The sequence below is a fragment of the Brienomyrus brachyistius genome, unplaced genomic scaffold (assembly GCF_023856365.1).
Source record: "Brienomyrus brachyistius isolate T26 unplaced genomic scaffold, BBRACH_0.4 scaffold369, whole genome shotgun sequence".
NCBI classification, from domain to species: Eukaryota; Metazoa; Chordata; class Actinopteri; order Osteoglossiformes; family Mormyridae; genus Brienomyrus; species Brienomyrus brachyistius.
This window is the reverse complement of record NW_026042644.1, coordinates 124,384-133,877: the sequence shown is the minus strand read 5'-3', so window position 1 is coordinate 133,877 and position 9,494 is coordinate 124,384. Positions and strand designations below refer to the sequence as shown.

At 50.9% G+C, this 9,494-nt stretch overlaps 1 pseudogene; it reads left to right on the top strand.

The window, feature by feature from the left end:
• The first annotated feature begins 82 nt into the window (after nt 1–82).
• On the top strand, nt 83–7,759 carry LOC125728850 (segment polarity protein dishevelled homolog DVL-2-like; annotated as a pseudogene).
• Nucleotides 7,760–9,494: the final 1,735 nt, after the last annotated feature.

The window sequence follows — 9,494 nt, the reverse complement described above, 5'->3', positions numbered from 1 at the left end:
TGTCTCAATTTCAGAACCGTCACTCCACTGCTCCACGCCCATGTGTGATGACGCTCTTCTCTTCACTCTTGTGTGTCTGCAGGGTTGTGAAAGAGGAGATCTCCGACGACAGCGCCAAACTGCCGTGTTTCAATGGGCGGGTGGTGTCGTGGGTGAGTCCAGATGTGGCAGCTGTGGGGGGTGGAGGGTTAGCCATGGCAGCGGTGAGGATGGAGGCTGGGATTGGGGCGGAGGGATGGAGAACTAGAGAAGAAACAGAGGTTGAGGAAGAACATCTAGGCGGTCATCACTGTGAGGATGAAGGATGTTACCATAGGAACCATGTCTCATGGCTGTGGGGCAGGTGCTTTGAATCCCCAAGCGTCTGATTGCACTATGGGAATGGTGTGACTGCATCAGCAGTCCTTCTGCAGACGTCCCACATCCCTCAGTTCTGGGGGTCTCCGTTAAATTGGCAGCAGCTCTCTGACACCCGCAAATGATGCACGATCCCAGACGTCTGTCGTTCAGCTATTCAGCGATGGTAAAATCAGCCGGCAAGATGTTTTACCGCTGTAACCTCGCCCCAAATTAGACCACCACTCTCTTAGCAGCAAATTTTGTCCCCCCCCACTCTCCCCCATCCGAGTCAGCAGTATATATACCAGCCATGTACTGGCCAGCGCCCCCGCCTTCCTGGGTGCCCCTCGTCTGCTTCCCTGAAATCAATATCCCTAAGCTGATCCCACCCTTCACACTTCACCTTCTCCCGTTAGCTGGTCTCCTCCGAAGGCCCTCTCGTGGAGGCAGGGCCCCCCCCTGTAGAGGTGCGACCCGAGCCGTCCCCCCCCGCCGCCGCCTCTGCCCCCCCCACCCGCAGAGAGGACCGGGGGCATTGGGGATTCCCGCCCCCCCTCCTTCCAGTAAGTCTCTCTCTCTTCCTGGGAAACCATCATGTGACCATCTGGATTGTCACCATGACGCCCTCACTCCTGGGGGGTTCCATTCACCTGGCTGAGTCCATTTTGCCAGCTTCTGTGATCCGTTCCCCAGATTCATGTACACAACTAGCCGAAGGTTCTTACACACGCTGAGATTTTCTACATTTGCAGGTTACTCACTGAACGTTTACTAAAAATACACTCAGTATTCTTTGTTAACACACTTGGTGTATATTCACCGTTCAAATACCTTCATTAGCAAGAAAATGTCACATCTTTGATTCATCAAAGTAACCACCTCCAGCAGTTATAACAGCAGAGAAAATCGAGGCATTCTTTGTACAAGGGACATTAAATACTGCTCTGTTTCATGGAATGAAACGGTTAACTAATGCATTTAAAGTTAAAGGACAGCCTAGAATTTGACTCTGCCATCACCACACAGCCAGTTAATAGGGTGTCAGACATGCACTGTTACATACTCCTTATATGTTATAAAGGAAATTTGTTTTATTTGAATAATATTTTCATTTATAGTTGTTCACTCAACTGTCTGATACTTAACGAACCTGCAACAAAACAAAATCTGCAGTTTATTCAATAAACGGGAAAGTGGTAAAAACCTGTGATGTGCAGAAGCTTCTGATTGGTAGTGTAGGTGACAGTAACGGTCACCTTGACTCTTCTGGGGAGAAATAATAAACAGTCGCCACGGCAACCAAATTTCGACGCCAAATTTAGCTACCAAAATCGGCTACGCGGCTTAGCCACGGAATTTAAGAATTGTAGCAGACTCTGCTGCCGGCGATTCCTGAAGACCGTTTTTAATTTTGGGGCTTCGAAAGTCCCCCGTGAAACCGCTTGGCTGTCGCCATGGAACCTGGGGCGAGATCGGCGATGAGCCCCGTGTGCCGCCCTCTGTGCAGCCCCAATGCCACGGACAGCATGGAGAACCTGGATGAGCGAACGGAGACGGAGTCGGTGGTGTCGTTGCGGAGGGAGCGGCCGCGGAGGAGGGAGAGCGAGGAGCAGCACGGTGACCGCCGCCGATCGCTCGGTCCGTTAGCGCGTTAGCGCTCACACGCTTGACACCGCTGACCGGTCTGCCTTCGCCACCAGGGCAGCGCGTGAACGGGCAGAGTCGCCTAGAGCGCCACCTAGCGGGCTATGAGAGTTCCAGCACGCTGATGAGCAGCGAACTGGACACCACTAGCTTCTGTGACTCTGATGAGGACGATGCCATGAGCAGGTCGGTGTGCTAGAGAAGCATCGGCTTCCTTTTTCATTATCGTCATCCAGAACCGATGGCGTGAAAATTTGTGCTCCCTCCCCTCCACACAGGTTTAGCAGTGCCACGGAGCAGAGCACTGCGTCCCGCCTGCTGAAGAGGCATCGCAGGCGGAAGAAACAGCGCCCCTCAAGGCTGGAGCGGGTACTGCACCTAAGGAAGGGGGGAGGGTGAATGCGATCGTGGGAAGGGGGAGTGGTTTATGGGGCTATTATTATAGCTAAATTATTTTCAAATCTGTGTGGAGAGTTGTGTACCTGTATCTCGATCTACGTGCGAGTAATCAAATTTATAAATGTGTGAAAAAATCTCAAAATTTGAAATTAATAAATTTTGAATTTTGGTTAAAAACCAAAATAATATCGTACAACAACCGATATAATGCATTTATAGTTGTTTGCCCTTGAATAGGAAGTATTAGTGTAGATATTTTTGTACTGAAAAACCTTATTTAACAGGTAGCTTTGTACTGTGTTGACATGGTATGAACATGCATGTCTATCTATATTTTTTAAATGCGTTTTTTAATGCCGTGTCTAAAGGGCAAAACTACCATAGAGACATAAAGGGAGGGGGATGCAGTGTGGAGACGTATTCTGTCACAGTTCATACCCTGACGGTGTTCCATACCCAAGTCCTCAAAAGCTTGCAAGTGGGACAGGCCTAAGCTCTCAAAACGTCATCGATTTCAGACAAATCTCCACGCGCATTTGCAGATCTTTCAGGGCAGAAGTGTAGCAAAAGTCACACGTAAAACGGCAGCCGATTGAGAATTCCGCCTGAATTGTAACTGATGACTTTTCTGTATTTACAGCGAATTGGAGCGAAATACTTAGACCTTTTATCCATTTGCAGATTTGTCGACACATTTACAGTGGATTCTGAACACATACATCTCAATACGCATTTAGAGATTTTTCAAATCCGATTACACACACGCGCTCTGAGATACTGGTGCACAGCTCTCCGCACAGCCCCACAGTGGCCACTATACTGTCCAGGTTGCCACATACAAAATGTTTGCATGTATGAGGCAGAGCTGATGTGTGTGGAATCTTCTGAATAAATAATGTGGAGGAGAGAGCGTCTCGATGCCTGCATGTTGGACCTCCCTCCAGTAGGTGTGCTGTGCCTTGGGTGGGAGCTGCTTCGGAAGATGACTGTTTTCTCTGGTGTTGCAGGCATCTTCCTTTAGTAGCGTCACGGACTCCACCATGTCCCTGAACATTATCACGGTGACGCTGAACATGGGTGCGTGTGGCCAGCCCGCTCCATCGTCTTCCTCCTCTGCCTCGCTTCCCCCTCTGGTGTCGTTTTAGCTGTTCGTAACCCCCACTGTGTGATGTTTGCTTGTTATCTGATAAATTGTGGCGTTCATCAGTTCTCGTTTTTTGGTTTATTATGTGAAGTAATAAGGTTAGTTATTGATTGGCTATGGCGCCCCCTTGCTGTCGAACAGAGAAGTACAACTTCCTGGGCATCAGCATCGTGGGCCAGAGCAATGAGAGGGGCGACGGGGGCATCTACATCGGCTCCATTATGAAGGGCGGGGCGGGTGGCGGCAGATGGCCGCATCGACCCTGGGGACATGCTACTGCAGGTGAGGGGCATCGCCGTGGTAACGCTCCGCTGCTCTCTCTGCCGGACCGCTGTCAGTCTCGTACCTCACGCAACATGCTGTGCTCCCCAGGTCAATGACATCAACTTCGAAAACATGAGCAACGACGACGCAGTCAGGGTGCTGCGGGAGATCGTCCACAAGCCGGGGTAAGTCTGCCCCCCCCTGTCGGCCTGAGGGGTCTTTCTCCATGGTGATGAGAGAGTGGTTGTCTGTGGTGTCCCCAGTGATGGATTGTCGTCTCTCCACCAGGCCCATCATCCTCACAGTGGCCAAGTGTTGGGACCCCACACCTCAAGGCTACTTCACACTCCCACGCGGTGAGTATCACCCCACCCCCCCCAACAGCCTGGGGTAGACCACACCACACCTTCTCCAGGTTCAGGGTTGAAGTTGCTTTGCAATGGGCAGCCTTGCATTTTGGGAATTTGGGCCTGAGCTCAAAGGTGAACTGCACGGGTGCTTTTGGTAAAGCAGATGGTGAAATGCATTATGGGAATGGCACTGATGACATTGCGGCTTCTCTTCCAGATGAGCCGATCCGGCCCATCGACCCCGCGGTGTGGGTGAGCCACTCGGTGGCCCTGACTGGGGTGTACCCCCCGTTTCCCGGCAGCTCCTCACTCAGCACCATCACCTCCAGTTCCTCTGTCGCAGAGACCGAGCGTGAGAATCACCCCGGCCAGCATGCTGGTTTCACTGACCATCTGACCCGTCTGTCTGTCTGTCTGTCTGTCTGTCTGTCTGTCTCTGTCTGTCTGTCTGTCTGTCTGTCTTAGCAATTCAGTAATTCTCGTTTTGCATCTCCAGGTTTCGATGAGTTCAGCTTATCTCTGCACTCAGACATGGCGTCTGTGGCCAAGGCTATGGCATCCCCAGAGTCGGGCTTGGAGGTCCGAGACCGCATGTGGCTAAAGATCACCATCCCTAATGCCTTCCTGGGTGAGGGTGGAGCCGGGGGTAGGGAGGAAGGCAGGCTGCCCAGGGTGGATAGCCAGGGGTGAGATTAAAACGGGGGGGGGGTGTGTCCATCTGTCTGCCCGCCTGCAGGCTCGGATGTGGTAGACTGGCTGTACCACCACATCGAGGGCTTCCAGGACCGGCGTGAGGCACGGAAGTACGCCAGCAACCTGCTGAAGGCCGGATTCATCCGCCACACCGTCAACAAGATCACCTTCTCTGAACAGTGCTACTACATCTTTGGGGACTTCAGCGACTGCGAGAACTGTAAGCGGTGCCAACACCCTGCGAGTGTTTAGTGGATGTTCATGCAGGATGATTCAGCAGAGCTTGGGTTACATTTAGATGCTGCTTGTTACGGAATAATTCAGCTGAGAGTCGGGATTGTTTCTGAGGTAAAGAGCAGGAGAACCCGGGAAAAATCCCCCGACCTCAATGGTTTCTGTATAATGTTTGACCTTCACCAGCTGAGTAAACTTTGGGTCTTTGAAAGGGTCTCTGTCTCCATCTTTGTCTCTGTCCCTCCCTCACAGATATGGCGAACCTCTCCCTGAATGACAATGATGGCTCCAGTGGGGCATCCGACCAGGACACGCTGGCCCCCCTGCCCCTCCCGGGGGCCACGCCGTGGCCGCTGCTTCACTCTTTCCCCTATCAGTACCCCCACCCCTACCCCAGCCAGCCGCCGCCCTACCACGAGCTGTCCAGCTACAGCTACGCCCCCGGAAGCACTGGCAGCCAGCACAGCGAAGGTGCGCCAGTCTGCATTTCCCTTTCCTTTATACTTGGATATTCGTTTAGCTGCTTCAGTCTGGCTCTTTCGTTTGGCTCTGTTTTGTTTAGCTGGGTCTTTGGTTCAGTTTCGTTTGGCCGCTTTCATTCGTCTGGTCCGCCGGCTCACATTTGTCCATCTCTCTCTGCCAGGGAGTCGAAGCAGCGGCTCAACGCGCAGCGAGGGCGACAGGCGTCTGGGAGGCAAGAGTGCAGGGGGCAGCACTGCGGGCAGCGTGCGGGAGGATAAGTCCCCGGTGGGGGGCGGGGCCGACTCGTGCTCGGGCAGCGGCAGCGAATCGGAGTACTCCACCCGCAGCAGCCGGAGGCGTGACCACGGCTCGGCCACGCCCAGTGAGCACAGCCACATCAGCCAGCGCTCACACTCCCGCGCCCCGCCCCCACACATGCCCTACCCCCCCGGCATCCCGCTGCCCTACAACCCCATGATGGTCATGATGTTGCCCCAGCACCCACACCCGGCCATGGGCCCCCCGCTGCCTCCGCACCCCACTGGGCTCCCTCACCCCACCCTGCCTCCTACTAGCACCCCAGGGGGGCCGCCCGGGGCCCCTCCGATCCGTGACCTGGGCTCCGTGCCCCCCGAGCTCACTGCCTCACGCCAGTCCTTCCACCTGGCCATGGGCAACCCCAGCGAGTTCTTTGTGGATGTGATGTAGTGATGGATGGGTTGGGGGGGGGTTGTGCATCTGGCTGTGTTACCATAGTGGTGGTGGGGTCTGTCTCCCTTGATCTCATCCTCCCAGTGAAGATGCACACCCCAGCTCTGTGCCCTAACAGCTACTACTTCCTCTCCGTCACTTGACCCAGCTGGGATCTTCCTGCGGTTTCCTGTTGCTGTCCAAGCCTTTTGCTTTACAGGTAGTCATGTGACCACGGGCAGCGAATCACAGCACGCCTCCTCGGTCCCTCGCTGACCTGTGGATGTTACGCAGCCGTACTTATTCCCTGCACCTCCCTCCACTTCAGTAACATGGTTACACACTGAAAACACGAGTAGACTTGTTAGTCACTCTAAGGACCATCCTGAAAGGATCTCCAACCCCCACCCCCAATGAGAAAGTCGGGGAGGGGCATCAGTGCTGATGGAGGTGCCGGCTGGCACCCCCCTACAGTACATCCCGGTCTTCAGAACATTGTCCCATTGGTGGGCGTGACGTCTCCGAATTCCGAAGGAGGTGCTTCAGAGGAGCTGTGGAGTCTGTCTGCAGTGACGAGGGCTGGGATTGTTTTTCTACCTTCGGCTCTCAGTCATCTGAGTGAAGACTGACAGACACGATCTAGCATCAGACTCAGCTGCTGGAACAGAAGACGGAAGTCCGGCTGAAATGCACCTAAGCCGACTTAAAATGACAGCTTTTCTGTTTGTAACGGATCAGACTGGAACGGTACCGAGTCGGCTTGGGTTTTCTTTTTTCTTTTCTAAGGGGGACAGTTTTATACTTCAGGCAGCATTTGGGGTCAGGCTGTATAAACGGCCACAGTGAACGGCCCCTTAATGGCAGAATTGCATCCCAAATCAAGATGAATTTGTATTTGCATCCTCTTGTACAGAAAGGCTGAAGGTGTTGTTCTCTTCCGGAAGGAAGTGGGATATTTGTTTTTTTTGGTTCGGGTTTCAAGACGACACCTGAGATAATGTCATAGCTGTCAAAGCCCAGCAAGGGTTACTGAGCTGAGGTTGGCGTCTTCGTTTAATTTCACTGGGGACTTTTGTATTTTTTTCCCACCTTCCTGGTAGCCCCCCCCCCCCCCCCATCATCGGGGCCGGTGCCTTAAATCATGGCACAGCCTCTGAGGCAGATGAATCCTTCAGTGACGGGTCCCGTAACCGTGGGAAACCGGAACGTTACCGCGCATGGGGCCGTGCGAATGCGTAGTTTGGTGCTGCTGCACACCGTGTGCTCACCCCCCCCCCCACTTACCCACCCACGGTGAGCACATGGTGTGTGTCCACAGGGGGTGGGCCAGCTTCCCCAGAATGTTCTGAGCGCTGTGATACCCACTCCTGTCCTTTTTTGGGCTTTTGTATGTCTGAGTACAGTTTTGTATGTAAATTATATACGTAAAGTGAATCAAATTTGAAGGTCATGAATGAAGAGAATCATGTCAGTTTCTAAGTCCCTCTTATTTGTATGGAATTGTCACTTTTTCTATATATTAAAGTGTGCTGGATTTGCACTGGCCTGCAGTTTTGTGTCTGCCCCCCTATTGCAGCCGATATCCCTGAAGCTTTCACAGTGTGTGTGTGTGTGTGTGTGTGTGTGTGTGTGTGTGTGTGTGTGTGTGTGTGTGTGTGTGTCCTCACTTGTGTCCAATGCTGTTTGGGATACACTCCAGGCCCCCGTCACCTCGACCAGAATATGCGGCCGAATATTGGACTAAAACCTTAAACAGATGTAGTTGCGAATAAGACGACCGAGGTTCACCTCCACCGTCCAAAGGCGTTTCCATCATAGCCTGTAATGGTGTGGCGTCCTGCTCAGGGTGTCTCCTAATTTATAGGCTAAACTCCAAATTCAGTGACTCTTTGTTTAGGATTTTAGAGGCAGGTACAGGTCGTTGTGCACTTACGACTGACCGACTTACGACCGTTTCGAGACCGCAAATACATGGCCACGACTGCGGTGTGTCCGGCAGCACGAATGTTGCCCAGAGTCGATGACCGTTTCCAGTCCAACTTCCGGTGTTACGGGAAACTCAATCCCACCCTTGTTCTCTGCTTTCTACGAAGCTCTTGAGCTAAACAAGCCATATATTTTAAATCATCAAATGCCTTTTCTGTGTTTCTTTGACTTTAAATAATTTCATTTAGTATCTTTAATTCGCTGAATAGAGATATTTCTTGATTAAAAACGGTGGTCTTGTTTGTAAGATTATATTATGCATGACGATCTACTGTATTCAGATATAATAATGTACCTGAGTGATTTTCAGACATCTCACATACATGTTTGCCTAAATATTAGGGGAAACATTATTTCCTGATATCCAGGATATTTGGTTCCTCCATGTTAAAACAGGTATACAGCAACTCTAGGCCTCAGTACTAAAAAAACTAGATTGTGCTCATGTAATTATGTACCTGGGTGATTTTCAGATCTGTTACATACTTCTTTGCCCAGAAAAGTACAGGGGAACCCATGTCTTCACCTGATGTTGCATATATTTGTGCTTATTTAAAAATCGAGCCAAAAATATGCATACACATTCTTTATTTTATGTCTAGTAATAAACCAAAGACATTGGTTTTCCAAAAGTCTTTCTGCAAATTAAAAATATATTCAAACAAGCTCAAGTCATTCCACAAACTTAAAATCATGTGATATTTCTGTTTTAAAAAACATTTGCTAATAACCAAAACATTACTTGATACTTACCTTGCACACCGACACCCCACAGGAACTACTGTCTCTCTGAAGTGAGGTTGTTAGAGTCCCACACGTCCACCGTGACACATCGCAGCCTTTTCTCCTCACCGCAGCCTGTGAATCAACCATCACTCATGGCATAGTTGGCTTAATCATTTACTGAAAACCTGACATACAGGACTGTGCAAAAGCCACATTACTTTTCCAACTATATAAAAAAAGAATTGACACACCCAATGTTGACATTAATCTAGTACTGTTCATTATTGTTTGTTAGTGTTGTGCTTTTAAGCAAAAATGTGTAGTTATATTACATTTTAAACTTATCTTGCTCCACTTCTTTTGCACAGTACTGTACGTTTTTGCTTTGATAGTGACAGAATCTGACATATTATTTCTGAGCTTGTCGTGTCGACAAGCGCATGACGTCCTCGATCGGTTGTCGCTGCAGAAGTCTGTGAGCTGATGGGAGAGTTAGAGGCCCATGAAGAAGCTGCATGCAGTGTGTGGCCTATTTCATCCACAAAACTTGACATGGTAAAAGC